A 26,367-nucleotide genomic window follows, 5' to 3' on the forward strand; every position below is an offset into this window, starting at 1 on the left:
TGTAAAATAAAATTAATTTACATAGTAATTTTTCTAAAAAGCAGCTGGAGTTATAGAGATAGGGCAGAAGAATGAAAATAATGCATTGAAATTTGTCTTATTCTAAGAAAAAGATGTGATAAAACATAGTTTATGTTATTATATATAGTATCTTTTATATACATGGAATATGATCTGGCATAATAAAATTAAAGTTGAGGAGATTAATGCTGGTTGTGTATTTGTGTATTTAAAAAAAAAAAAAAAAAGAAAAACAGGAAGATCACTGCCTGTCTCAAATTAAGTTTTGGAATGTTCTTCCAACAGGTATTGTTGAAACCAGCAGAAAATATTCATGTCCTGAGTGCTGGTCCTTCAAATCTGATGTTGTCCATTGGCCTTTCATTCATTCACATTTCAATTCCTGTGTTCCAATTTACCTATAAAGAAATATTTAACTATTTGTCCCTAAATTTCAAATTCACTCAGAACTTTAAATTGGTATCACTAATATTTCTGTGGGCAGTGGAAGTTGATGAGTCTGATTTGATATCCTAACAATGAAGCTTCTTCCAGGCCAGGACAATTGCTTTCTCCAATAAACCATAATCAATTTCTTTTTAAGGTTGATTTTTAAGGTTTTTTTGGCTGCACTGGGTAATGGGATGTCAGCATAGGAGAGTGGTGAGTCTAGACCCTTTTCTCTTGCTCAGCATCCTAATAAGATGAATCACAGTTCATTTTCATATGAAGATGAAAACTTTATACTTTCTTATGTTTTTTGTTTTTCACTGTGAAGACTAAGCAGCTTTTTGATTTTTCCCTCTTTAAATCTACAATGCTTCCTATCAGTGTCATAAATACTTCTGCCCTTCTCAAACATCCTAATGACTTTAAATGTTTTCAAGACTCTCTTCAGTTCAGGAGTGCTTGTACCACATGTATTAGAACTACTTTATAAGAGCAAATAATTAAATATGGAATAAATGTCTTTGGTTTTGAACAAGCATGAACATTCTCAGTTCCAAATGTCTTCCCTGCTGTTCACTGAACCTTAAAATAGGGCTTTATCCTGAAGTGCCTTCTGAGCTGTAATGACAATTACAGCATTACATTACAGCAACCTGCTCTTTTCACTACTGTCACTCAAAGTAGTCTGACAGTCTTCCTTCATCAAATTAGGTGTTATACCCTTATGCTTAGGTTGCATTGCTTGGTATTCCAGGCAACAGAAGAGTTGATCTATTTATGGCATATATCAGATTCTTCCAGTCTCAATGACCCTGGTGGGCTTTACAATTCATACAAACACCGATTTCTCTGATTCACACAGAGAGTTTGACGAACTAAACTATAAAATCACTTTAATGTCTTCTTTTGGTTTCTGCTATGGATGTGACTTTAAGTATACAAAGCTGATGTATATTACTCCTCTGAATTTTTATGCACTGGCCATTCATGTCCACAGTAATAGTGTGTAGTAACTCCAAGAAGCTTATGACCCAATTAACACTGACTTTAAAAAGGCTTCAATTCTTCTGTGCTGCAAATTATTAAGTCTTCCTTAAATTCTAGATGTCTCCACCATAAATTATTTTAAAAACAATATTCAGATATGGATTCACATACTCTTTAGGGAAAGAATCAGTGTATTACTTCCTCAGAAACATAATTTTTCTATTTCGAATATTAAAGAAAGTATTTGTAAAAGTAAGTCTGTTTTCATTAGAATTCTAGGGAAAAGATTGTGGAAATACAAATTTGCTCACACTGCTAACTTCAGGCATCCTAAAACTTTGCAGAAAAAAGGACTATGAAAACTAGAGATGGTGAGCTAATCTCTTAGAACTAATAAAATCATACAGAAGTCAGAAGAGTGTGGAAATTAGGTGCCTACTACACTGTAACCTTTGTCTGCATTATTAACTAGTCCAAGATTATATTAGAAATAGACTTCTCTCTCCAAGAGCTAATATGCATTAATTTATCACAGAAGGAAAGAAACCTCAGATTCTATTTTGATAAACATTCCAAAGATTGAATGCAAAACTAAACCTTCTATGCACTTCATCCTTCAGCTTTCCTGACTCTGTTTCCCCACTGGCTGTTCCTCCCAACATGTGACTACTTCACAGGCTGAATTGCCATCCCACCTGTGTCAGTTAGAGGATTCTGTGGAGGAGTTCAGCCCTCCTACTATGGTAAGACAAGGAAATATGTAGCTTACTTCATCAACCATATATGACACTCAACTGGTGTAAAGAGAAACAGCATAACTGAGAAATTGCCCATCACTTCTAAAAGGAGTGGGTGCTCTTGCTATGTGACTCTAGACTCACTTTTCCCTTGCAGACATATAGCTTAACACTCTAAAGTAGGTCTTTAAAGATCCATTAATATGCTGTCAAGCCAAAAAGAGGTGTTTAACTACACTACAATTTTCAAATTGTCCTATTTCAGACAAGCCAAGTCCAACCTCATTCTCTGAAGTTATTTCTGAAGTCTCAGGGAGTTTTTTCCCTATTTATATAACACTGAGTAATATGTGTTGATTTCATATCTGATCACATATGAAGACAAAATAATGTCTTTCTGAATTCTCTTTTTTCAAGGGAAAATTAATTCTTCATAGCCTTCAAATACAAGTACTACTTCTTTTTCAAGTGAGAAAGAAATATCTTCTCCTTCTACATTTATAAGAGTCCCACTTAAAATAAAGAATTATTTTATCCTTTTTATTTAAGGAGTCAAGATCATGAAGCACCTTTCATTTGCCACTGAATGTGCACAAATCACCTCAGATTCTAGGTATGAATCTGCCTACTTGCTTCTGCTGCATATCTGCATAGTTCTCAGTTCTTCATACCCTTATGTCTTTTCATAATGCTCATAAAATCTATATCTGTGTTATAAAGGGAAATCCAACAGCTTTGAAAGAATTAGAGCAGCGTGTGAGCCACACTCAGGTAGGATGCTCAAAAAGCTTTATGCCTGTTTTATGCGGTTAAGTCTAGTCTCAATTTTCCTTGCACAATATTTACTGCCAAAGTGGTAAGAAATGCAAGTAGCAGAATTAGAACAAAAGAAATTATTGTGATACGATCTTGAAACATGTATAAAAAATTATCTAGAGCAGTGTCTGATTTTCAGAACTCCAGTAATGCTGCTTCTTGTCAGCCAAAACTGTCAGCCAAGACCTTATTTGACTCAATTTGTGCCCAGAAAGAGGAATAAGTGACTTTTCTGGAAGAGCTACATGAACGTTATCTGTCTTAGAGGATCCCCATTCTAAATTTTGCAGTTTTCTTGCAGCTTTAGTATCAGAAAGGACATCATTGAGATGTCTTATTTATGTCAATCCTTTCAGACATGAAAGGTAAAGAATGCCAAATACTAAATCTGAGTTAATTTCACCAAAAAATGTTAACCTCCCTCAAACCTGATAGCATCTAACATGATCACAGCGTCACATATCTGAAGAGTAACTAACAGTTAGAAGGATTAAATACCAACACACTCATAACACCATGACATGTCCCTGCTCTGTGACACTCTGAGCCCTGCAGATTGCCTCTCACTGCCTATTCATCCATGGGAATGAAGAGCTGTGTGGCCATTTAGCTCTCACTTGCAGAGGAGAGAAAGAAGTTTGAGGGAGATGCACTTCCAGAAACTCTTAATCACTAGTTTTGATTCCTTGAATGAGGGTTAGACAAATCAGAAAACTCCCAGTTAACAAGAGAGGTCTTTGAAGCTCTTGGGAACTTCTGTATTTGTGAGTCCAGCAGGTCTAAATACTGGCAAATGAAGAAGTGAGGAGGAAGGCAGGGGAGAGATCCCCTTTTTTAGCCATTTTCTCCCTTTCATCTTTTCCTTGTCCTCTGGACCTGTCACTATTCAAAAAGGTACCTGTGTTGTTTGCCAGAGTCATAATGAAGGGTACAATGATATTCGCCATCATCAGCTGAGTCTGGTCCTTTTTGCATTCATCAGATGGTTTCAACTGTGTGTCTTTTGTATTTATGAGATTATATTATCAAATAACAGATAATTTTTGTGACTTTTAAACTTATTGTAGGAATCATAGACTACTATATTCACAAGTATATGCATTTGAAAAATCAAGGAGAGAAGCTGCCCTCAAGTTTCATGAACTTGAGAATTGCTAAAAGCTTGCTGTTGCCACTACAGATAGGTCAGCTGTCAGCCTTGTAGGGAGAGATTCCCTTTGTATCTGTTTCACTGAGGTTGGAACAAACAGTGGGCTACTCTTATCATAGGAACCTTTAGGTTCAATCTGCTTTAGACCCACATCCTGAAGCATTTCTTTTGCAGATTTTTGTGGCCATTTCTCACTCTGCATTTGTAAGCAGTAATTGTAATGTAATTGGACATCAGTAAAGAAGAGTGGGATTTTTCTGTCACAATTTTCTATATGGCCAGGAGAGAGACCAAGAGTTTAGTCCTTCCAGTGTGGTGGTCTCTATTCATTGAAGGTGCTAGAAGTAAACTTTGTAAACATGTGATCTGCAGAGATGCAAGATGTGCAGTTTTTCAGATTTTTATTATGTTCAGCTTTTTCAGTTACATTATCCTTATTGTAGTCTATTGTTATTTGTATTTGACTTTCATAAAGATACTCAGTTTGTCTGAGATACTGAATGAGGCAGAAAAGCAGCATTCCTAGTCTTGTTTATGTGTAAAGAAAGAGAATTAAATCATGTGGAAGAAGAGATATGTGGCACTAATTCCCTGTATGGGTATGCACATCATGTTAGTAGGTAGAAAGCCGAATATCTCCCCTTGAAAAAGAAAATGTCCAACTAGAAAACTATTTTACATATATATATACACACTTATATATATAATTAAAGAAATATCTAGTTTGTTATAGTGTGAAATAAAAACAGAGTTTCCTGTGAAAGCATCTCTTAATTTTTTTTGTTTGAGATTTAAAGGATTTGAACATTTTGTCAAAATTACGTTAGAAAATTTGGCTTTGTGCTGGAAACATTTCATATAAATCTAGCATTGCATTATTATTATTACACTGCTACACAAGAACTACATATAACACTGCTGCAAAAGGCTTGCAGTATGACATTTTTGTTCTGAATGTGTTGTCTTCTGACGCTTTCAGTTACTGTCAATGTTTCAAAGGTTAAAATGAAAAAGCAATGAGAGAAGTCACAAAGAATGAAATTGAACTGAATCTTGTAGCTTAAGACATAAATCTCTTCTTGAGATAAACTTTGAACTGAGGAACACAAATTACAGTAAGTGAAAACAAGAGTTCAGAGGCCTGTGCAACCAAAAATGTTTTTACAACAGCTTTGTATCAACTGGACCAGATTTAAAATGTCCATTTCCAATAATTCTAATGTTGCTTACTCTCATCTGCTAAGGAAAAGATATCTTTATCTCTATTTTCACAGGTAGACTGTGTTGCCTACTATAAAATGTTCATTTTCATAATGTACATTATAAACCTGTAAGTTATGTAAATGTTTTTATGCTTGCATACTGGTTTTATATAAATATCTATATAAAATAATTGCACTAGTATCCATCATATATATAAACTGTGACAAACTGCATTTATATGTTTTTTCTTTGCTTTTTTTTAGCTGGAATAATTCAGATGTTTCCTTTGGTTTGGAAATTTTCAGCCTTCAGAAATTCATGGGTAGGCTGTTTATCAATAGCCATTATTCTTTAACTGTTTGGATTTACATTTTATCTTCAAGATAACTGTTTCAAAGGTGATTAAAATTTTAATTTAGTCTAATAGTTTTACACATTAATATAGTTTTGTTTGAACAAAAATATTTATTAAACGGTTCTAATAGCAATATTGTCTTAGAGAATCAAAGAGTTTCTTTGTTCCAGTAGCTGCAATTACATTATTTATCTTTCTAGTTTGTTTTTTTTTTTCCAAGAAGAATTAAAGCAGTACTCCAAACATAGTTAAGAGAACCTTTTCAGACTAAATATCTTTAAAATACATAGGAATATACTTGATACAAAAAATCTCTGGACTGTAATGAATGTTTATATGTTCATACAGATATATATGAATGTAACTATTATATTCATTGCTTTAATTAATTTACTTTTATATATTATAACATATTATGTTTTTTGTCAAGATATTTATCAGTGAATTTTACTGAAAAATCTTTTCAGCTAGAATTAAGGTATTATTAAATTGTACATTCTTATAGAAAGAAGTCAAAAGCCTTTTGGTAATCTAGAGATAAAGGCAATAATTGCTTCATATAAATTGTTGATGGGGACAAATACAAAATAAAAAGCAGGTACTGAACCCATTTATTGGTATTGGTACAAATGTAAATGAAGTTCAAGTGAAGTAGGAATAAAGAACCATCTGTTTTGATTAAATATGTTAATAAAGTACTTTGAAAAAATTGGGTAGTTTTACCTGTGATATGACTGTGATACAGAATTGAAATGTGAAAAGAAATGAACACTTGAAGAACAGAAATAACAAGATAAAGAGGACATGAAAGATTAGCAGAAAGCAGGTGTGACATAGACAGATTTAAAACCCATTCAAATCTGGGGTTCTGTTCCTGTTTTGCAGTGTTTATTACAATTATGAATTTTAATTCTCATCTTTTTAACTTAAGATATTCTGCATGTTTGATTAAAGGTTTATCTAGAAGACCAAGACAGGGAGAAATTGCTTTGTGGCAAATGCTTAACTGGAAATACCAGTTTCTACCCTTTATTTGTATCAGTAAGTTCTGGTGTTTGCACATGGTTTCACTGACATAGTTTGCATTTTCTAACATATGTCTCAGTGTGGGACCTCTGTGTGTGTTTTAATGGCTGTCTTGTTTTGGCAGGCTGTGTTTGCTGTTCTGGCAAGATTTCTTATGGTGAATGCTGTGTTGTGTAAACTTTGATGGATTTGGGCTTTTTGTTTATTGTCAAAAGAATAGAAGGAAAATAAAAAGTTTTGAGGAGAACAGTACATTTAAATACTTCTAGAAAATTAACTTGAAGAAGTTGTTCTAAATAAGCCCAGCTTGAGGACTGATCTTTCTGCACAACTAAGTTTTACAAAAATAGGATGTGATATTAGACCAACAGACACTGCTGGACATGGAGAGAAAGTTATCTTCAATCTGATATAAGAACAGAAATTTCCCTTTGTGGTGTCTCCTAATTTGAAGAAAATCTCTGGGAAGCCTCATTCAAGTAGATGTGGGTGGCTTTCCCCATAAAAATGCATGTCTAACCACAGAAAAGTTGGTTACTCTGAAGTAACTGCAAATTTCTATCAAGGAAAACATCTCCCTGAGCAAGTAGAAACAGTATTGAGTGTTATTTTGAATTGTTAGATCTCAAAACTTAATCTCTCCTAAAAAGAATCTATTCTGACAGAAGATGTTCACCCCAAAAACTTAATTTAACAATAAAACAGAGGAAAAAAACAAGCAGAAAGAAATCGTGTTTGAAAATGTGTCCCATGCTGAGCATTTCTTCTACTTTAAACACTCATTGATAACGTTTAATTTAAAGTATCTCTACTAACATTAATTAGATGTTAAAACCCCTAGTTTTCACTACCAAAGGTGTTTTCCAGTCTCTTCCTAACTTCTTACCTAAAGTTGTGATCCATAGCAATTCTCTTCAGATTTCTTCCCTATGGCAAAACTATTTTTTAAATAATGCCTATTGACAAAATTATAAATGCTTTACAGTGAAAATAATAAATAATTTCAATAAATAACACACTTTGCTGGTCTTATTTTCCCTACTTTGTCATTGACTCTAGTTCTGAATGCCACATCTAGACAAATTATATTTAATTTGTCCATCATAGGATCATGGTGATGTACCTTAGCACTAAAAGGCTATCTATTTAAACTACTAATACACCAATGAACCAGAGACTGCACAGGTGTTTTTTTTCAATAAACCAAATCCTTAATGTCAAAGAGTCTGAACTTTGCACCTCCTTCTAAAGGTGTCATTTTCTACCTTGTATAAAAGGTCTATACTTATTTTCTATATGAATAAGAAATTAAGATAGAAGACAACGTCTTCATTTTCTCTGGCTCTTTTTCTTTTAATTTTTTTCAGTATTTTATGTGAGATCACATCATTGTTTCGTTCCTGTTTTTGGAGAATACTAAACTGTTATTTGTCCTCCCACACGAGAATTCCCTCTGCAGTTCTCCCAGTTATGAAAGAGGTGGTTCTCTAGCATACTTACTTTTCACCTCCATGAGTTGATATAATGCTATCATTTGCTTATGAAAGTCAAGTCACTTTTGAGGTGGTTTCCATTTTGCCAGATTAAGGAGCACTGATAATGATTTCATTTGGGGAAAATTTTAACCAAGCATCTAAATAAATTTTCAAGGAGTGTAAATTGTCTACAAGTTTCAATTCCAGACATTTGGTCATTTTGCTTTGGCCTCTTAAAGCAAAATTTGATGGTCTTTTTTTTCCCACCTAAAAACCTTCAAATTCATACCACGATGATTTCTATACAAGCATATGTACATTACATATTTTTTAAGATAAGATAAACAAGTAGCCTAAGCATGCCCTCCCCTTCCTTTCAACACCAGAAAAGGTAAAACTTAATTTGTTTAAATAAATTAGTGTAAGTGAACACATATGTCTGTCTTTGATGTGAGTCATATAGATGTTTGTAATTCTGTGAGGGAAGATTTTTAGGTATTTGCACTAACATTATACTTTGATTTGTTTTAATCTGTTTCATACAGCCACTTTTCTTGCATTCAGTCCAGGTGTAAGTTGAAACTGATAAGAGCTGGCAGTGTTTGTTTTATTGTGAACCTTATTCACCCTGATATTTAGTTATGTTTCCATGTGGTTTTGTAATGTGGTTTAATAGTTTTATTTTACTCCTGTGATTACTTTCTGTTTGTTCTAATTTCTTTTTGACTCTTTCTTGACCTTGAGGTGAAAAAACACAGAAGATGTATTCCCTCAATTTAATGCCAGTCTGAGGTGTTTCTCCTGCATCATCAGATCAATGAAAAGTAAATAGCCTACATTTCTTGTTTCACAGTGCAGTATTGATCTTTCTTCAGCTTTTGCTTTCCTTTTTCCCTGCATCTTGTGTCTTTCAACCCCTGGGACCAAAGTGATTGCCATAGATTGGACAAGCTAACAAGCGCATGATAAGGAACTAGTGTTTTGTGGTGCACTCACATTCTCATGCCTGGTATATAAAGCCTGGACCTCTCCGCATTTAAAGAGAGGTGCCATTTTGTGTATGGCACAAGTCACTATGAAAAAGAGCCACAGGGAAGGCACTGGAGCAGCCGAGGATTTTATTCTCTACTCCAATCTTTTATTCCTACAGCTGGTGCCAAGCTGGGTGAGGACATTACTCCTCTGAAAAGTAAGACAAGTAGCCTGCGGGGAATGCCACGAGCTGCTTTTTTCTATGGCGATGTATGGGACGGTGGCAGCCCATGGGTAAGTCTGAACTCGATCTTAGAATGACCGTGATATGTGTGTCAAGTTCTATTTAAATTTGGAGCCGCAGGGACCTATGCAGAAAGTTTGAGAGATGAAATGGAAATATACAATTTCTAGTTGGAAATGGGACAGTCAGTATAATGTAGTGATTATATTTTGTAGCTCAGCTTCGGAATGAGAAAAGCTAAAGTCACTATTTTATTTAGTAAATTAACTGAATAAATCCAGTAACTTTGGGGAGTCTGAGGGTTTTATGTTTTGTTATTTTTTTTAAAATATTGTGGAAAGCATTTTCCATTTAAATTTATATCACTGTCAGAACCTTAGTTTTAAATAGGAATACTGCCTATAGTGTCTACCTGTCCTCAAGTGTTACACAAATTAAGAAATAAAATCTATTTCAGTTTTGTCCCTGGGCCCTTCACTGTGCAAAGTGATCCCTGCTACTGAAAAGTGGTTAAATAAATAATTGATATTATATCACGTTATACAGAATATTGTTTCTTTCAGGGAGATAGGTATTTGTGCTGTGCAGTGCAGAAGTTTTCTGAGGTTGCTTTAGGTTTCTGAGAACGCCGTTTTTGTCTCCAGGTGCTTATTTTTCCCTAATGCTGTTAGATTGCTACCATACTATTCTGTTGTAAATAAGCCTCATATAATTTTTCATGCACTTAAGATGGTTACCAAATATAAATAATCCCCAGATATAGCATGTTCCAAAGTACTATACATAAAAGAATCTATACAGCCTGTAAGGAATACTTTATGCTATTTTACCTGCAATCTGGTAAAGCACTATTATTATTATTATTATTATTATTATTATTATTATTATTATTAATATTATTGTTGTTGTTGTTGTTGTTGTTGTTGTTGTTGTTGTTGTTGTTGTTATTTAGACATTAGAACCTTACATATGCTTTTGTGGACATGTTATTTTTACACTTTTTATTGTAGTGTTACAGTAGCTAACATGAATCCTGTCCGAATACAGTAGTAAACTGAATTCTATAGTCTTATATTATTATTAACAGTATGGTGATATATGATTTTTGTATTTCCCATGGACGCCACTGCAATGCGGTTTGCTGGCAATATTTTCAGCTCTACACTTTTATAACGTGGATCTTTGTTGTTTAATGTGCTTTAAAAAAGTCAGTGTACACTACACAAATTATTCCTAATGTAAGAGCTATTTTATATCTTTCTAGTTTTATGACATTTTACACTTCTTGGAGCTAGATGATTGTTCTAACCCAAGCTATTATGTAATCCTTAGGGTAACCCTGCTGCTGATTTGAACGCTATTAATTTTCTATTATAGTGTGCTAAAGATGTTCTACAGTGTGAAGCTCACCTGCATTATTGAGTCAATGACCAATTGCAGAGTTACTCTGTGGCAGTTGAAGCTTAACTCAACCCTTTGGGATCTCATTTATTATTTGCAGATATTGATTCTGGAAAAAGAAAAAGCTAAGATGTGTGAATTTAATACTGAATTAGACCTAGCCTACAGCTGTTAACTCCTAATGGTCTGCTTACTGTATGTGTGTCAACTGAAGCTTGTATTTCTTTATGTTTTCATGTACAATAAGCTATTTGCTGCTACTGCAAAAATATTTTAAATCTGCCAAGCAACCTGCTTAGTCAGATATCTGCTATATCCAAATTTAATTCAGTTTTAATTATTTTCCTGATTCCTTATTAATAAAATACAGAGATTAAGCAAATACTTAAGGCAATGAAGTTTAGATTTTTTTACATAATTTACTAGAAAATTTATATCAAAATGTGCTTTAATTCCTAAGACAACTGTGGTTTGTTCTTGTGAATTTGTCTCCAGAACAAGGGCTATATTGTATAACATATAAAATAAGGATATAACATTATATCCTTATGAAGTAAGGATATAATATCTTATTTTCTCCTGTCACAATATCCATATGGTGAGCCTCCAGCTCCTCTTCTTGATGTAATGACTCAATATAACTATACCAAGAATCATAGTAAGTACCATTTCTTTTCCTCCTCCATTCTTTTCTCCTTTCCCACTAATTTATCTGAACATAAATAAAAAAGCTGCTGGAAGTTTTGTGAATTTGATTCACTTGTGTTCCATACTCACCTAAATGCCTTTTACAATGGACAGTGCAATTCTAATAAAGTCAATCTTCATCAAGTACTTGACTAACAGCAAACCAGTAATAGACAAGATTTATACAAAATAGAGAAATTTAAATCTTTTAGTTAAGTGGAAAATGAGGGGAAGATGGATTTGGAATGGTCTGGCAGATAAAACTTGCCCACATTCTTCAGAAATGTGGCTATTAAGAAAACTGCATACCACAGGGACTATATTGTCTGGCAGAAAAGTGGTGTGCTTAGGTGACTCCACTTTTAGTGATGTGTCTGTGTCTACTCTCAGGCTACAGAAGAATTTCCTATTATTTTTTTTTTTCAGTGAGTCTTCACTATGCACCTTCTATAGTCCAAAGCTGTCTTGCACTGTCTAGTCTCTCTTTAGAGGAAGCAAAAAGCTGTCTACCCTGTAGTTAATGCACTTAGTAATATTTAGATAGAAAACAGGTAGAAAGATAAATGCAATTGGAACTACTGCTGCATGAAGTGGTAGGGAGCATTTCCACTCTGGTAATTTTAATATTCTGTTTAGAGTTAAGTATGAAGATAATTGGTAATAGGAGACAGTAAACAGCTCTTTCACAAAGTAGTTTTAAAAAGCTTAAAAAGCTTTCCTGGCATTAAACATTTATGTTGAAATTGTGCTTCTGATTTAGTTGTCTATGACAGCCAATGAGAAGGTACCCTTAATCTGACTCCAAATACAAGGGCAAATGCCACGTGGCAGCATAAACATGAGCATTTCCAAAAGAGGGGCAAATGAACCTAGGGTGGGTTAATTCTAAATGAATCCTAGGATTAGGTTGTGTAAATGTTTAAATTATGCTGAGTAAATAGCATGTAAGAAAACCAACCATCTCTGTGTTAATGTAAATATAACTTGTGAATGTGAGTTATATTTTATTTCTGTCCTTTTAAAAGTAGTTCATACACTTTAAATATTGTGAAGATAGATTAAATTCCATTTATTATTCCATTTATATTTCCATAGATTATATTTCCACAGACACAAAACCATCCTACTCCTGTGCTGTAGCAGTAATTCAGTATGGTCCTTCAACACCCAGAAGCCTAATCTACAGTTCAAAAGTACCCAAGAGGTGAAGGGCTTTTCTGAGTTAAAAGCCACTTTATGAAGTGGGTATTGGCAATTTCAGCAATGAAGAAACGTGTTTTAGTGAGTAGTATTAGCTGGTACAGCAAGGAAAAGACAGAAGCAGAGTACTTAGTCTCAAGAATTCTCCCCAGGTTTACAAAGCCCTTCGAAATGATACTGCTGCAGGCCAGGCGGAAGCACTCTTGTCAGCTAATGCGGCAAAGCAAGACTGCACAGTAACCACAGCAAAGTGACCAAAGCATAAGAAAAAAATCAGCAAATCTGAGAGCAAAAGACCGAAGTCTGGTCAGAGATATGTCTATAAACATTAACACAAGTTCTGCTAATGACTTTTGGTAAAGGTGTTAGGGTGCTGTTACGAGATGTTACCTGAATTCTCATGAGTAGTAGTGGAGATTGCCACATTTACCCCTGGTTAGCCACCGCAGGGTGCAGATCTAGGCTCTCATGTCCTGCTTTTGATGGGAGGTAGTCCATTAACATGACTGAGATAAAAGGTGCTACTCTCCCCTATCACTCTTCTCATAAAAACCTAGAGGTGACAACACTTGCCTACACCTTGCTTGTGCATGTACTCAACTCTCTTCTTTTTTAGATGTTGAACACGTCTTTCATTTAATGATTTGAATACCAAGAGCTGAATTATTGGGATGTAGCCCTGAAGAGCCTTCCATAGAGTAGAGAGGTTTCAATATGGCCCTATAGGATTTCTGGTGCCTTTTTTATAGATATATATATTTATATATATATGTATGTATATATGCATGCGATATATTCCACCTGTAAGGGTGGAACAGTTAATATCATTAGATGTAAGCTTGCATTTTGAATATAGAAACAACAACTTAGATTTTTTCTTTAAATAAAGACAAATTTTAAAGAAAATAATCCCCAAAATTATTTCCCTCAGGACTAGTTTTCGTCTAAACATGAAAATTTTCTCTCAAAGAAAATTAATTAATACCTTAAAAATATTTTGAAAATACCAGTGGCACCCCTGGTGAAAATACCAACATTTGCCTGATGGCTGAAAGGGGATGGAATCTTTTACAAGTGCTTTGAAAGATGTCTTAAAGCATTGAAAATCATGCAGGATTTCAGCCTGAATAATGTAGGTAAAATAAAATATTATTAAAAACTGGAAGCTGGTTACTATGCAAGCATTTAGACAACTCAAAAGAAAATGTTCATTATTTTATAATTTCTCCAGCTGCAGTTACTTCTATGAATGGAAGAACCTGATCCACTATTTTAAAAGGCATTTACATTGTAATGCATGCAATCAAATGTTTCAAGTTTTTCTAAACATACAGTTAAAAATTCAATTTAATGTGTGATAGGGATGTTTGCAAGGTAGCTAGTCCTCAATAAAAGCTACTTAGTAGAAAAATTATTAAGTGGAATGCTGTGAATTGATTTCCAAAAGTGTGGCGGAGTTTCCTATTTCTTACTCTTACTCTAACGTAACTATGTTCATTTCCACCACTAAGAGTTCAATGAAAGAAATAGAAGATTATTCTTAAAGAAAAATATTTTCACTTAGTCAATAATGTTAGTTCATTACAGTTCATAGGATTCATGTAATTCTTCCCATTATTATAACACTTTCAGGTAAATAGGTTATTTCATGTGCAAAGTTTGCTTCTATCATTTGCCATGATTTACTAAAACACTATTTGGAAAAGCTGGAAGTCTAAAGAAATACTGAAAATTCCAAGTACAAGTTTTGTGTGTGTTCAGCTGTTAGGGTTTAGAATCACATACCGATTTTTAAAAGAAAGTTTATACAGATTTTATGATCATGTTTATTTAATTAATCTATCAAATTTTGTAATTTTTTAAGTAACAATAACTTACTAAAGGTGCTTCTTTCCCATTTCCTCTGTTCAGGTACAGGTACCTTACAACTGTGCTCTAGTAAAAATGAACAGAGATCCACAAGAGACGAGGACTTGCTAGGTACAAGTCCAGTGTATATATTTGCCTTGCAGATTTCTGCAAAAAACTTCCTTTTTTTGCTTGTACACTTGGTTCGTATTTTTAAGGTCAAATAAGAAGAAAATTAAAACTAAATCTGTTAAACAGATATAAAAGATAAAGGTAGAAAGCCCATAAAGTTTCATATTTCTATCTTCTGTCTCCTCTGAATCTCTGGCTATATAATTCCAGCAAACAGAGAAGACAATAAAACAGTACTTAACCAGAATCCTTAGAACATTTTGAGTGCTCAGATAGAGTAAGTAATTAAAAAGCCAAAGACTCTGACTCTTTCTTGACAAGAGATGATACTGCTGCCTGGATTAGACCAGCAGTGCTTGTGTGGGGAGCATACTGGAGATTCACCAAGTCCAGACTGGGCAGTCGTGGGAATCTCAGCACTCGGCTTTGTCCTGGTCACACAAATCGTAACTCCCCAGCTGTTACTAGAGGACACATAGTGAAGGGTTCTGAGAAATCACACACACAGCACAGGTTTTCATGAGGTAGAGAAGCCTTTATTTCGGGGTTTTACAACCCTTATGTAAGCTGTTCCGATCAGGTCACCCTGATTGGTAGAAGGAACAACACTTCCTTCATGCCATTGGAGGGACAAGAGAGAAAACACTCTCCAGAACACTCTCTGTGTCTTGTTTTGGGAAAGTAAAACCTTATCTACATGAACAATACTTGAGAAACACAGTTCCCAAAGATTTTCCCTTGGGAACAATCAGCTCCTGAGAGCTTGAAATTCTCTCAGGTTCAGAAATCATGTCCACACATAACAAGTGAGATACTGTTCATGAACAAGATGATTGCTGAAATAGCATTCATTATTTAGATTACTAAGCATATTACTTTTATCTAGAAATCAGTTACTGTATTCCAAAATCACATTAACTTCTAACAGAGGAAAAAAGGAAAATAAACAAGGGTATAAAACACATCGATTACTTTCAAGATTTTTTCATTGGATTTTTTTACCCAGTATGCCTTGACTGAGCCAAGTTACAATTCATTCCATTGCAACCAGTTTCAAACACAGAATGTAAGAGCAATAATATATAATATTAATATACATCTTATTTAAATTATTATTGAGCACAGATTATTGTATACTACAAACAATATACAATACCAGGAATTTCTTCTGTCATTCACTAGAAGTGAACACTGCAGGCAGCTGACCAAGTACTCCCTCTAATATGCATTCTTCTTTCCTCCTGTTTGGAAAAATATTTTGTGTTGAATTGCAATGTATTGTGATCTGAGCTACAGGTTAGACAAGGCCTATGACAAAATTAGATCATATGAGGGTATAATGAAAAGAGCTGTAGCTAACACATTTACAAGAGCCTGGCTGACATATTAGTTGCTTTTACATATCTTGAGGCAATGGAGATTTTCTTACATGATTATGTCCTCTATTCTTGCTTCAGTTTGTAATTACTATCAGTTGTAATTTAGAATAATATGGCAATACATATTTTGCTTATAATTTTATTGCAAAATAAATTTTATATAAAGGGTGACCGTATTTATTAATAAAGGCCAGATGCTGAAATCAGATATGTTAGATCTAACTTTCTATTCAAAATACTTATAATATTATGGAACAACCTGAAGCATCAGAAATTTATGGCAAGTAGGAAGACAAGCCAGACAAGACAAGAGTGGGATTCTTCCACACTGAACTACTTTTAAAAAGATCAGAATCTGATCTTAATATTGATAATGATGAAAAAAAAAAAGATCTTTGAGTAAAGAGAAAACATAAATAAGAATTGTCATGCGGGTGTCCCTTTTCTCTATTTCCTATGGATGCACAATTGTTCAATCTAATATAAAAACCACAGAGTAGTTCTGTGGGCTAATGCCCTTTTTTAATGTTTTCCATCAAAGACCACACACAGAATGTGAGTAGGCATGACTACAGAAAGTCAGAGATATTACCTGCATCCTCTGAGAGATGCTCCAAAGTTTGTCTTGGTCCTAAAGAGTAAAAGGTTTTCAAAAACACAGCTTTTGATATGGAAAACAAAATGTAACATTGACCCCAGACAGAAGGATAGTCTGGACAAGTGCATGGAGAGGAATTAAATAGTCACTCTATGTGTTTCTTTTCTCCTATCATTTGTACTGTTTCTACTACACATATGTCAGAAAACACTATGACAAAAAGGGTGTTTTTCCCAGTTCTTGTACTAATAATGTTGTCATCATTATCCTATCCTACTAATAACAGAATTTTCCCAACTCCCTCCTCATGAAAGAACCTGACAGATTGATTATGTTGTTTACTGCATCGTAAATTTGTGGTTAGAAAATGGTAGATATTTTTACAAAAGTTTTAAATCAATCTTTTGAGGTTTTTCTTGATTTTTTTAATAGTCTTTACAAAATACTATTACACTCTATCGTGAAACGTTTAGGGTCTTATAGCTCTTGGAAACTACTGCTTTGAAGCTAAAAAAAAGAATAGTATCTCATTATAAATACTAGATTATAGTTAAATGATGCTTTATAAATAACTAAAATTAATTTCACGTGACTTTTTCTCCCTCAGGAATCAGGCAGCCTGAAACGTACTTCATGGAAGCAGTACTTCATATAGTAGTTTCAACAAAATTTTGTATAAATTATAATGGTCAGTCCAATTTGTAAATTCTTGTCTGATACTTTCATCGTTGTTATGGGTATATTAGTAACCTCTGAGTCACTTCCTCTGGTAGAATTTGTCTGAACAGCCAGTTTCCCACTCTACCCCACCTAGAATGAGCAGGGGAGATAACAACTTTAGACCAAACAATTATAAATTATGCAAGTTAATTCAAATTTTCCAGAACTGACAAAGTGAGAGAAAACGACGGATTTCTAACCTGTATTTCACAAAAGCAGATTACAACATTACCTGATGGATTTCAGTTAGGCGGTATTTGGCTAACTTTCATCAGAGAAAGAAAATTTTTTATGCTCACCCAAAGATCTGTTCCTTGAGAAAATACTTCTTGTGTCTGTCATAAGAGGCCACTGAACATCTGGAAAACAGAAAGCAGAATCTGGAGCTGTCTTGCTAGGACATTTGTGCTGTGAAGGAAAAAACAAACTAATGTGAAGTTGTTTACAAAATGATTGTGTGTTTCTATGTTAGGGAGCAAGCAGACTGTTCCTCTTTATTTTTCAGCCTTCAGTTTTGCAGTGACATGACTGCACTTGATTATCATTAGATGAACAAGAACTTCAACCAGACAAAGGCTACTGTTTCAACCACTTGAATTTCCTGTAGAATGAATATGTATTCATCAATGTAGGTGCCCAGTGCACTTGTCTCCATGTGGTCTGCATTTCAAACCCATTTGTAGATGCAATTTCTGTAAACCTAATCTTCTGCAGTGGTAGTTCCTTCAGAAACAGAAAATAGAGAAGAAAATACTACGCCTCCAAATTAAATTGATTCTAGCCAATTAGCAAAAGGATACTTTGTGCAGGTTTTCCTTCGCAGTCTTAAGGAAAACCTAAATTTTCTCAATAGTGTACATTTAAAACCACATTTGTTCTGAGCTATTAAGATTCCTGAAAATGTACCAAGTAGAAATGAGCAAGCTTTGGGGGTGAATGAGGACTGGGCTATGATTGTGTCGCTTATTTATTCATTCTCACATTTATTCTTGAAAATCTATAATTTATTCATACTGAAAAGCATCAAAATAGGAAGAGGCTCAAGCAGGAGTCTCCTGAAATCTAACTCTGATTAAGATACGTATTTCTTCTGTGCCCTTAGGTGAGTCCCTTAAGTTCCAAAGGTCAATTTGTACATCTGTACAGCACAAGTGACTTGCACAAGGTACAGACTGGGGAGATAAGTTTGTAATACACTTTAAAGATCAAAAAATAAGCTAATGTCAATAATGTTTTTCTTAATCTTAGTAAATGCTTCTTCTGACTCTGAGAAAGGAACAGCAGCTCCTCTGCACAGTTACTCAGAAGAGCACTAGCTTCTCCCATGTAGTTGCAGTATATTTAATATTAATGATGCTAAGAGTTTAGCCCTCTAAGAATGGGTCTACTTGGGGAAGAATATGACTAAAAAGAAATGTGGAGGAAGCAGTGTAAAGAATGTCAGAAACAGAGAGTTTGCTGCGGGTCTTTAGCTATTCTATGAGTAGAAGCTACAAGCAAATAGAAGGAATCTTTGTTCTCCTTTACATTGTGGCCAAAAAATGGTCTAGTTGGTCTGAGCATGCTAGAGGAACCCAATGACCAGCACCTCTCTCCTCCGTTCTCAGTTCTCCTTGTATTCCATGTACACGTTTTTTCTACAGCCTGTTTACAGCCTGATGAAAACTGAAGAATGTATTTCTGTTGCACTAGGAGGAGAATCTGGCTCCTGAATATGAACCACACAGAAGAGAATGCTGCGCAGCTACACCAGGCTTAGACTTAAAAGCGTGCCAACAAAGCTTTTAGATACAATTTCAACACTCGTCCAGTAATTTTGTTTCAAAACTTTTTAATTATTGTTTGATTTTAGCACTCCTTTTACACTGTCCCATATAATTAAAACTAAAAACAATAGAGTTTGCTTCAATGCAGACTTACAAATTAATTATGACCATCTTATTTGTTAGGGGCTGGGTTTCTTTCTTTTTTACTTATAAAGTTTTTTCCCATAAGTTGCTAGGAAACTAACTACTGAGTACTTATGGGTACTTAAGAAAAACAAAAGTGGCCAAGGTGGGGAGAGGAGTGTAGCATATGTCTATACTTCTTTTTCTCTGGGAGTTTCTCTCCGAGGTGGAAGATACCTCCAGGTAAGTGGGCAGGTGAATGAGAGGGCTGGGGGAAGCTGCTCTCTTGCTCTTGGCATGGGATGGGACGGCCAAGTTGTTTACTGCGGGGAGAATTCACTTTCCCTTACTGGGAGAATTCACTGTCACCGCCGGAGCCCAGTCCCGCACTGCTCCTTCCTTTCTGTGGGTGAGCCTTTGCTCCAAAGAGCAGCCATTGGGCTGGGACCTTACTGACACCTGCCTCACTGAAAGAGAGACCTACGCCCACCTGCTCGGGTGCTCGGGGTCCTGGGCTCGCCCCTCTCTGTCCTGCCGGGCAGCGGGCCCGGCTGCCCCAGGGTTCGTGCAGCAAAGCCTCTCTGCCAGCCCTTCCCGGCGGGGCCGAGCCGCCATCACCGCGTGCTCCCCCTGCCCGCGGCACAGCGCCCCCTGCCGGCGCGGCGGAATCCCCGCAGCCGCGCTGCCCGCCGGGAGCAGCAGCGCCCCCTGGCGGCCGTGCCCGGAAGTGCAGCGAGGGGAGCGCGCGGGCGGCCGGGCAGGGCCTCTGGGGCCTGGCTCTGGGCCTGGGCCCTGCAGAGCCGCTCTTGTGTTTGCCTGCCTGTGCACACCTGCAAAGAAATGATAGTGCTGTTCTCATGTCCCTGCCTGAAAACCCCTCATTTCAAATTTACAGTCATTCTGAGCCAGGGGGTTACATTGTCCATTCCAAGGGAGGGTTCTACCTTCCTTTATAGACACCTGTCTTTCAAACCAAGACACTATTGTACATTTTGGTTTTCTTTACTGCAGATAGAGAACAAGTCCAAATAGCATACAAGCAAAAAGCTAAGGGATTGTGATCAATTTTTTGTTTTCTGTTCTGCATTAGTAGAGTACTTATGTTACTAAAATAAAGTGATCTGTAACATACTGAGTATATCAAACGTTTTACAACTGTTATTAAAAATCTCTATCCTCCAAGATATCTATCTCCCTCCTCTATATATATCCTCTAAGATTAAAAGAAAGAGGCTTAAGTATATGCGTAATATAATTTTGGAGGATTACTCACAAGATGTCTGCAAGGTTGGTGTATTTCTGATTCAGTGTCTATGATGGATATTGGTTACAGCATCTTCTGTAGAATTGCATCAGTTATTTTCTAATTATCTGTATGAAAGTTTATTCTCATATTTTGTATTCCATAATTTTGTGAAAATGACCTAATAAAAGTTCTTGCTTCAAGAACTGTGTAATTTTGGCATATAAATAAAAACCTTTTGTATGTTAGTTAATGATGAGTATTTTTTTATAATTGTGGTAAATCTGTGAATTTTTTATAGAAAAAGTACTCTGAAGCACGGAAAGTTCTTAATGTTTAATAATTCTCAAAAACTATGTTACTGCATTGTGTGGAAATTTGTTTTACAGGTAACAGATGTAAATCTCTTGCAGCTGAAAGCACTGTTCATAGAAGGTTAAATTTATTCTACCTTGCACAGCACAGCTAGCCTCTATAAATAATTTTATTATGTTTTTTATAAACATTTTGGAAAAATAAAATTCTTGGTTTAACACAATAACATATTGTATTTTCATTGTCCAAAGAATTAGATTGATTATAGTGGCATCTAAGATTGATAATTCGTAGATTTCTATTATGACACCCATTGTTTTAGTGGTGGACTGCAAAGGAATTCTTCCTTAAATGCATCCTTGTAGAAAATACTGACCTAGAGGACTTCATTATTCAAGCTGGAGAGACAGTCACTACTTAGCAGTAATAAACGGTTTCTGTGTTACATAGAGAATACTTCGGAAAATATGAGAGTTGTCAAATCTCTTGAAAATCCTGTCTTTATAGTACACATGACACTAAAGCTATGGCTGTATTTTCTGTTAATAAAAGCAAAGGCACAGGCAGATGTGAAGGATATCATGGCACACTGACAGGAAGCTAAGAAAAATGAGTACTTTGTTGAGGAGCAGAAAAAGACACAGGGCAATGACCTTGGGAAGATTTAATAGATACAGTTTGCTTTTTTCACTTCTTTTTTTTCTTTTCTTACCCTGTTTTTTTGGGTTTTTTCCTTGGTTTTTTTAAGTGGGGAAAATAAGGATTATGCAAAGAAGTATGAAGTTAGCATGTAAAATTTAGGCATATAATTAAAATTCATCATTATGTTTCAAAACAAAATAATTATAAGGAATTTCCAATTTCAAAATTTCCAATACTATCTACAAGCTTTGGTAACGCTGATACCTACTTAAGATTAGTAATCCTATATTTGAATGATTCTTATACTGATGTGAATGTTTGGACCTGAATTAAGAACAAAAAAAATCCTGCAGCAGCAGTGACTGGTTTTTACTCTACTTCTTCAGTAGAACTGAAAGGAGTAGGAACTGCCCATCCATGATGGGAAAGGGAACAATATTTCAGTTGGTCAGAAAGTGCAGTCATAAATTTAAGGGAGATAAAGAGAAAGAGATAATCAAATTTTGTTGAAAGCCAATTATGAATAAGATACCTGATTTATATTTTGTTCTAATATCCTTATATCTATTTATGTCTTTGTATATACATGGGTAGAAATCAATTATGTTCTCAGGACTGTAAAATAAATGCATGCACCAAGCATCTCTTATCTGACCATGACCAACATCTTAACTTACACTGAATCTTTTCTTGCTTCATAGACTGTGCATCCTGGTTTACTCAGAAAAGTAAAAAAAATAAAAAATAAAAAATAACAAAACTGAATCACAACTCAGTAAGTACATATAGAGAAATGGCCAATGATTGAGTCTTTGGTTTTGTTTTGTATTCTGAAAGTCACACAGTTTCAATCTGAGTCCACATATTCAAATACACCATTTAGCTGTAGAAATAATAGGCTTCATTTTCATCCATGAGATTTAATAATAACATACTGTGAGCTTCTAAGACACAGCCATAGACAAGTTTGACTCAGGCTGTCACAGCACAGTGTAATCTGTGTATTGTGAATGAAGATAAAATCAAACTGCAGAGCAAAGCAAAAGGAAATTTTGAATTTCTCATTGTATCAAAGAATGTTAAGTATATTTACTGTACAGTAAACCTTATTTTGAAGAGTTACTTTTAAAAGCAATTCCCTGCCAAACAAAATTGCCTCTATTTTGGCTCTGATGTTCATCTGCTAAGGCACTTCAGCATCTTAAATGTACAAATCCTTTCTTTCTTGCTCCAGAGCTCTGCTATAGTTTTGGCAGTGCTTTAAGAGTAGGTCAAAGGTCTGCTTCTGTGTCTTCACTTTTCTGCAAGTTTCTCTAATTAATATTTTTGCACTGGGCTTAATGTCATATTCCTGCCATTTGGTCCCAATTTTTTTTTTTTTTTTTTTTTTTTTTTGATCAGGGTGGGGGTTAGTATTTGGTTGTGTGAGTGTGGAAACAATAAAACTGCTTTCTTTTCATAATAAGAGACATATGCTTTGGTGGGACTACAGAATTCTGAAATCATTGATTTCTGCAGCACCTTGGTTAGCATTGAGGGAAGGTCAGGGAGGTTGTGTGGCCATGTTGATGTGCAACCTTTTATATGTTCTTCTCAATAACCTCATCTGTTTTCATGGCTTTAATTACCATTTCTACACACAAGACCCAGATTTATCTCTACCCCAATGACCTTATGACCTTTTCCTCAGTGTTAAAATTCTTATTTAGTTGTGTAAATTCTTTTGATTATTTAAGGGACTATCATAAACACTGTGTATTATGCAAAAGTGAAGATCTTGTTTCCTGCTTGAGCACTGAGAGCTCATTTGAATGATCTACCTAAACAAATGCAAAATCCAATTCCTATTTAGGCTCATAGTCTGATTTTATGGGCAACCCAATAATACATGAGTGCTCCAAATAAAAAAAATTGCTTTCTAATCAGATCTATACGATTCTCTTGCATTTCTGTTTCACTGCCAGCCTCTGATTTACAGCCTCAGGAATTAGACATCTAAGTTTCTCCTTCATTCTCTTTTCTTGTGTACATTGTTCTCAAAAGCCTGATGTAATTTGTGATACTCCTCATTCTTCATGGATTACGTAGCTACATTTTCTTAGTTACCAAAATCAGTCAATCCTGTAGCTGAACAAGGGAAGAATCTATGGAAGAGTTCTGTGCACATCTTTAAACATGGCTGGACATTTGTACTGTACCATGATATATCTGTGTCTTACCAGGTTTGCTGTAAGAAAAGACAGAGATGGTAAACATGAAAAAACATTGTTAAACTATACCAGTATTTTGGAGGGAATCAGTGACCCATATGGGATGGAAAAAACTTCAGGTTCATCAGGTCTGACCATTAACCCAGCACTGCCCAGCCCGCTATTAACCTATGTCCCATCTTTTAAATACCCTCAGTGACAATGATCCCATACTTCCCTGGGAAACCAGTTCTGAAGTTTGACAATCCTTTCCATGAAAAAAATCTTTCCTAACATCCAATCTAAACCTCCCCTGGAGCAACTTGAGGCCACATTCCCTAGTTCCCTGGGAGAAAAGATAGACCCCCACCTGGCTACAATCTCCTTTCAGGTAGCTGTAGAGAGTGAAAAGATCTCTTCTGATCCTCCTGTTCTCCAGGCTAAACACCCTCAGCTCCCTCACCTTGCTCATGATCCAGACACTTACCCAGCTCCATTGACCCTCTATGGACCTTCGCCAGCACCTCAATGTCTTTGTTGCCCTGAGAACCCCAAAACTGAACAGAGTGTTCAAGATGCAGCTGCTCCACTGCTGAGTGCAGGGGCATGATCATTGCCCTAGTCCTGCTGACCTTTATATCCTATTAATTATTATTAGTCCATTGGGTTCCTTTCAGTAAATCACTTCATGTAGCTGTACCACATTTTTTTTATATATATTTTTCTTGTTTCTTCAGTCTGTAAGTCCTTCTAGGTATGACTGTCTTTTGAATCTCTGTGCTCACAGAGTACTTAAAAAAATGGGATTTGCCTGGATCCTTAGGCATCACTGTAAAATGATAAGTAACCAATCTTTTTAATTGAGACTTCCAGATGTCTCCTTCCTTTATAGAAAAGGAAAGAGGAAATGCAGATGTTATTTTTTGTAAGCAACCAGATTTTATTTACCTTTATTTGTTCATTCTTTTGCAAGTAGAACCCCTTTCAATTGCACATGGGGGTGTAGTTTTCTGAGCAGGAGCTCAGGTGGCTTTTACTTTGGTTGGTTTTCATGCAGGAAATTATCATACAGGGTTGTGTATTGAGAGGAGATTTTTTTGAGGATTTGGGTCTTGGAATTGCATAAGAAAATATAGTATTTTTTCTCGCCACCTTTCAATACCAGTTAAACATTTTACAAGAAAATAAATTTATAATCCCATTATAACCTGTAAAATTTTATGCAACTTGTGTTGGCAACTGTGTTTTGAATTTATGGAAGACTTTTTCAGGGCATGCTTTAGTTTATGACGAGGACTCCTCCTGTCTCATTTTTGGGAATAATATACATAAAGAAACTGACGCTTAGGTTCTAGGAGTGTCCTCCAATGAATTTTAGAAGTTTGCATGAAGTTGATGTATGTTGGAATTCAAACCAGACTGCAATGGAACAAGGATCAGTGTTGCAACAAAATTATTAACAGAGTATAGGAAGAAGTTTGGTAGGGCCTGGTGCAGTTGCATTTACATGCATTCATTTAAAAATGCCAAAATATGTCTGTGGTCTGCACCAGAAGCATTGAGAGATAAGAGGCTTCCTTTTGCAAAAACATGACACATTAGGAGGAGACACTAGGGAAAAGTCGTATTTTTTTCCTGGGTTTGTATGGCCAGGCTTTGGTAGGTGGAGGGGTACAAGGTAGCTTCTGTGAGAAATTGACAGGAGCTTCCCTCATGTCCAGCAGAGACAATCCTCAGCTCCAAAGATGGATGTGCTACTGGTCAAGGCTGGCCCTACTAGAAACTATGGTAATGCCTCTGTGATAACAGATTTAAGGAGGAAAAAAAAGATGTTATTATGCAGCTGAAATTGTAGCCAGAAAATTGCAGGGTAAGAACATGCAAGAGGAACTATGACAGACACCAAGGTCAGTGGGGAAGGAGGGGGAGAAGATGCAGCTGGTATTCCCCTGCAGTCTATGGTGTACACCACGGTGAGACAGCTGTGCCTCTGCAGCTCATGGAGATCCATGCAGGTGCAGAGATCATGCAGCCCATGGAGAAGCCCCACACTGGAGCAGGGAGAGAAAGCTGTGACCCCGCGGGAGGCCTGTGGAGAGATGACCCCACATTGGAGCAGCCTGTCCTTGAAGGACAGCACCCGATGCAAGAGTGACCCATGCTGCAGCAATCTGGGGAGGACTGTTTCCCATGGAATGGACTCACATTGAAGAAATTCAGGAAGAACAATCTCCTGTGGAAGGGACCCCATAGTGAAACAGGGGAAGGACTCCCTCAGCAGAGAGAAACAACATGTGATGAAAAATTCTTTAAACATGTATGTACCAGACACCCTTTCTCTTCTCAGTATCCCATGCTGAAAATGGTACAGTAACTGTAGGCAGCTAAAAAAAGTCTTTATAGCAGAAATATTGCCATAAGAAATTGTGTTAGGAGCAAGCAGCAGGGTGGACAAAGGTGAAAATAAGGGAAGAAAATTAATCTGCATACCCAGCAGGCAGTGGTCATTTTTATATTCATCTGTTTTCAGCACTGAACTTAGTGAGAGTGTGTCCATTTCATGGTGCCGTGCAGAGAAAATGAAGTGTGTAAGGTCATTCAATAAAGATTAAATTAAAAACATATTCCTATTGTACCCTCAGGGTCCATTAGCCTTGATGAGTGTACAAATACTTTCTTTGTTATATGTGCTCCATCCTGAAAGGGATT

At 35.8% G+C, this 26,367-nt stretch overlaps 1 long non-coding RNA gene across 6 annotated transcripts in view; it reads right to left on the reverse strand.

Annotated features, from left to right (window-relative positions):
* The window catches only part of LOC147648183 (uncharacterized), a 55,381-nt gene extending 35,430 nt beyond the window's left edge, over positions 1-19,951 (reverse strand). The window contains exons 1-4 of one of the 6 annotated variants that reach the window (XR_015280730.1): positions 19,760-19,898; positions 17,680-17,739; positions 16,655-16,693; positions 15,840-15,924 (exon numbers count right to left, since the gene is read on the reverse strand). This is a non-coding gene — a long non-coding RNA (uncharacterized LOC147648183). Of the gene's footprint in view, positions 1-10,825; positions 10,926-15,197; positions 15,925-16,654; positions 16,694-17,679; positions 17,789-19,759 lie in introns of those variants that run through there. The other 5 variants (XR_015280731.1, XR_015280734.1, XR_015280732.1 and 2 more) reach the window with 5 other exon arrangements.
* Between the last annotated feature and the right edge of the window lie 6,416 nt (positions 19,952-26,367).

Source organism: Cyanistes caeruleus, chromosome Z, assembly GCF_971803275.1.
Source record: "Cyanistes caeruleus chromosome Z, bCyaCae1.hap1.1, whole genome shotgun sequence".
Taxonomy (NCBI): Eukaryota; Metazoa; Chordata; class Aves; order Passeriformes; family Paridae; genus Cyanistes; species Cyanistes caeruleus.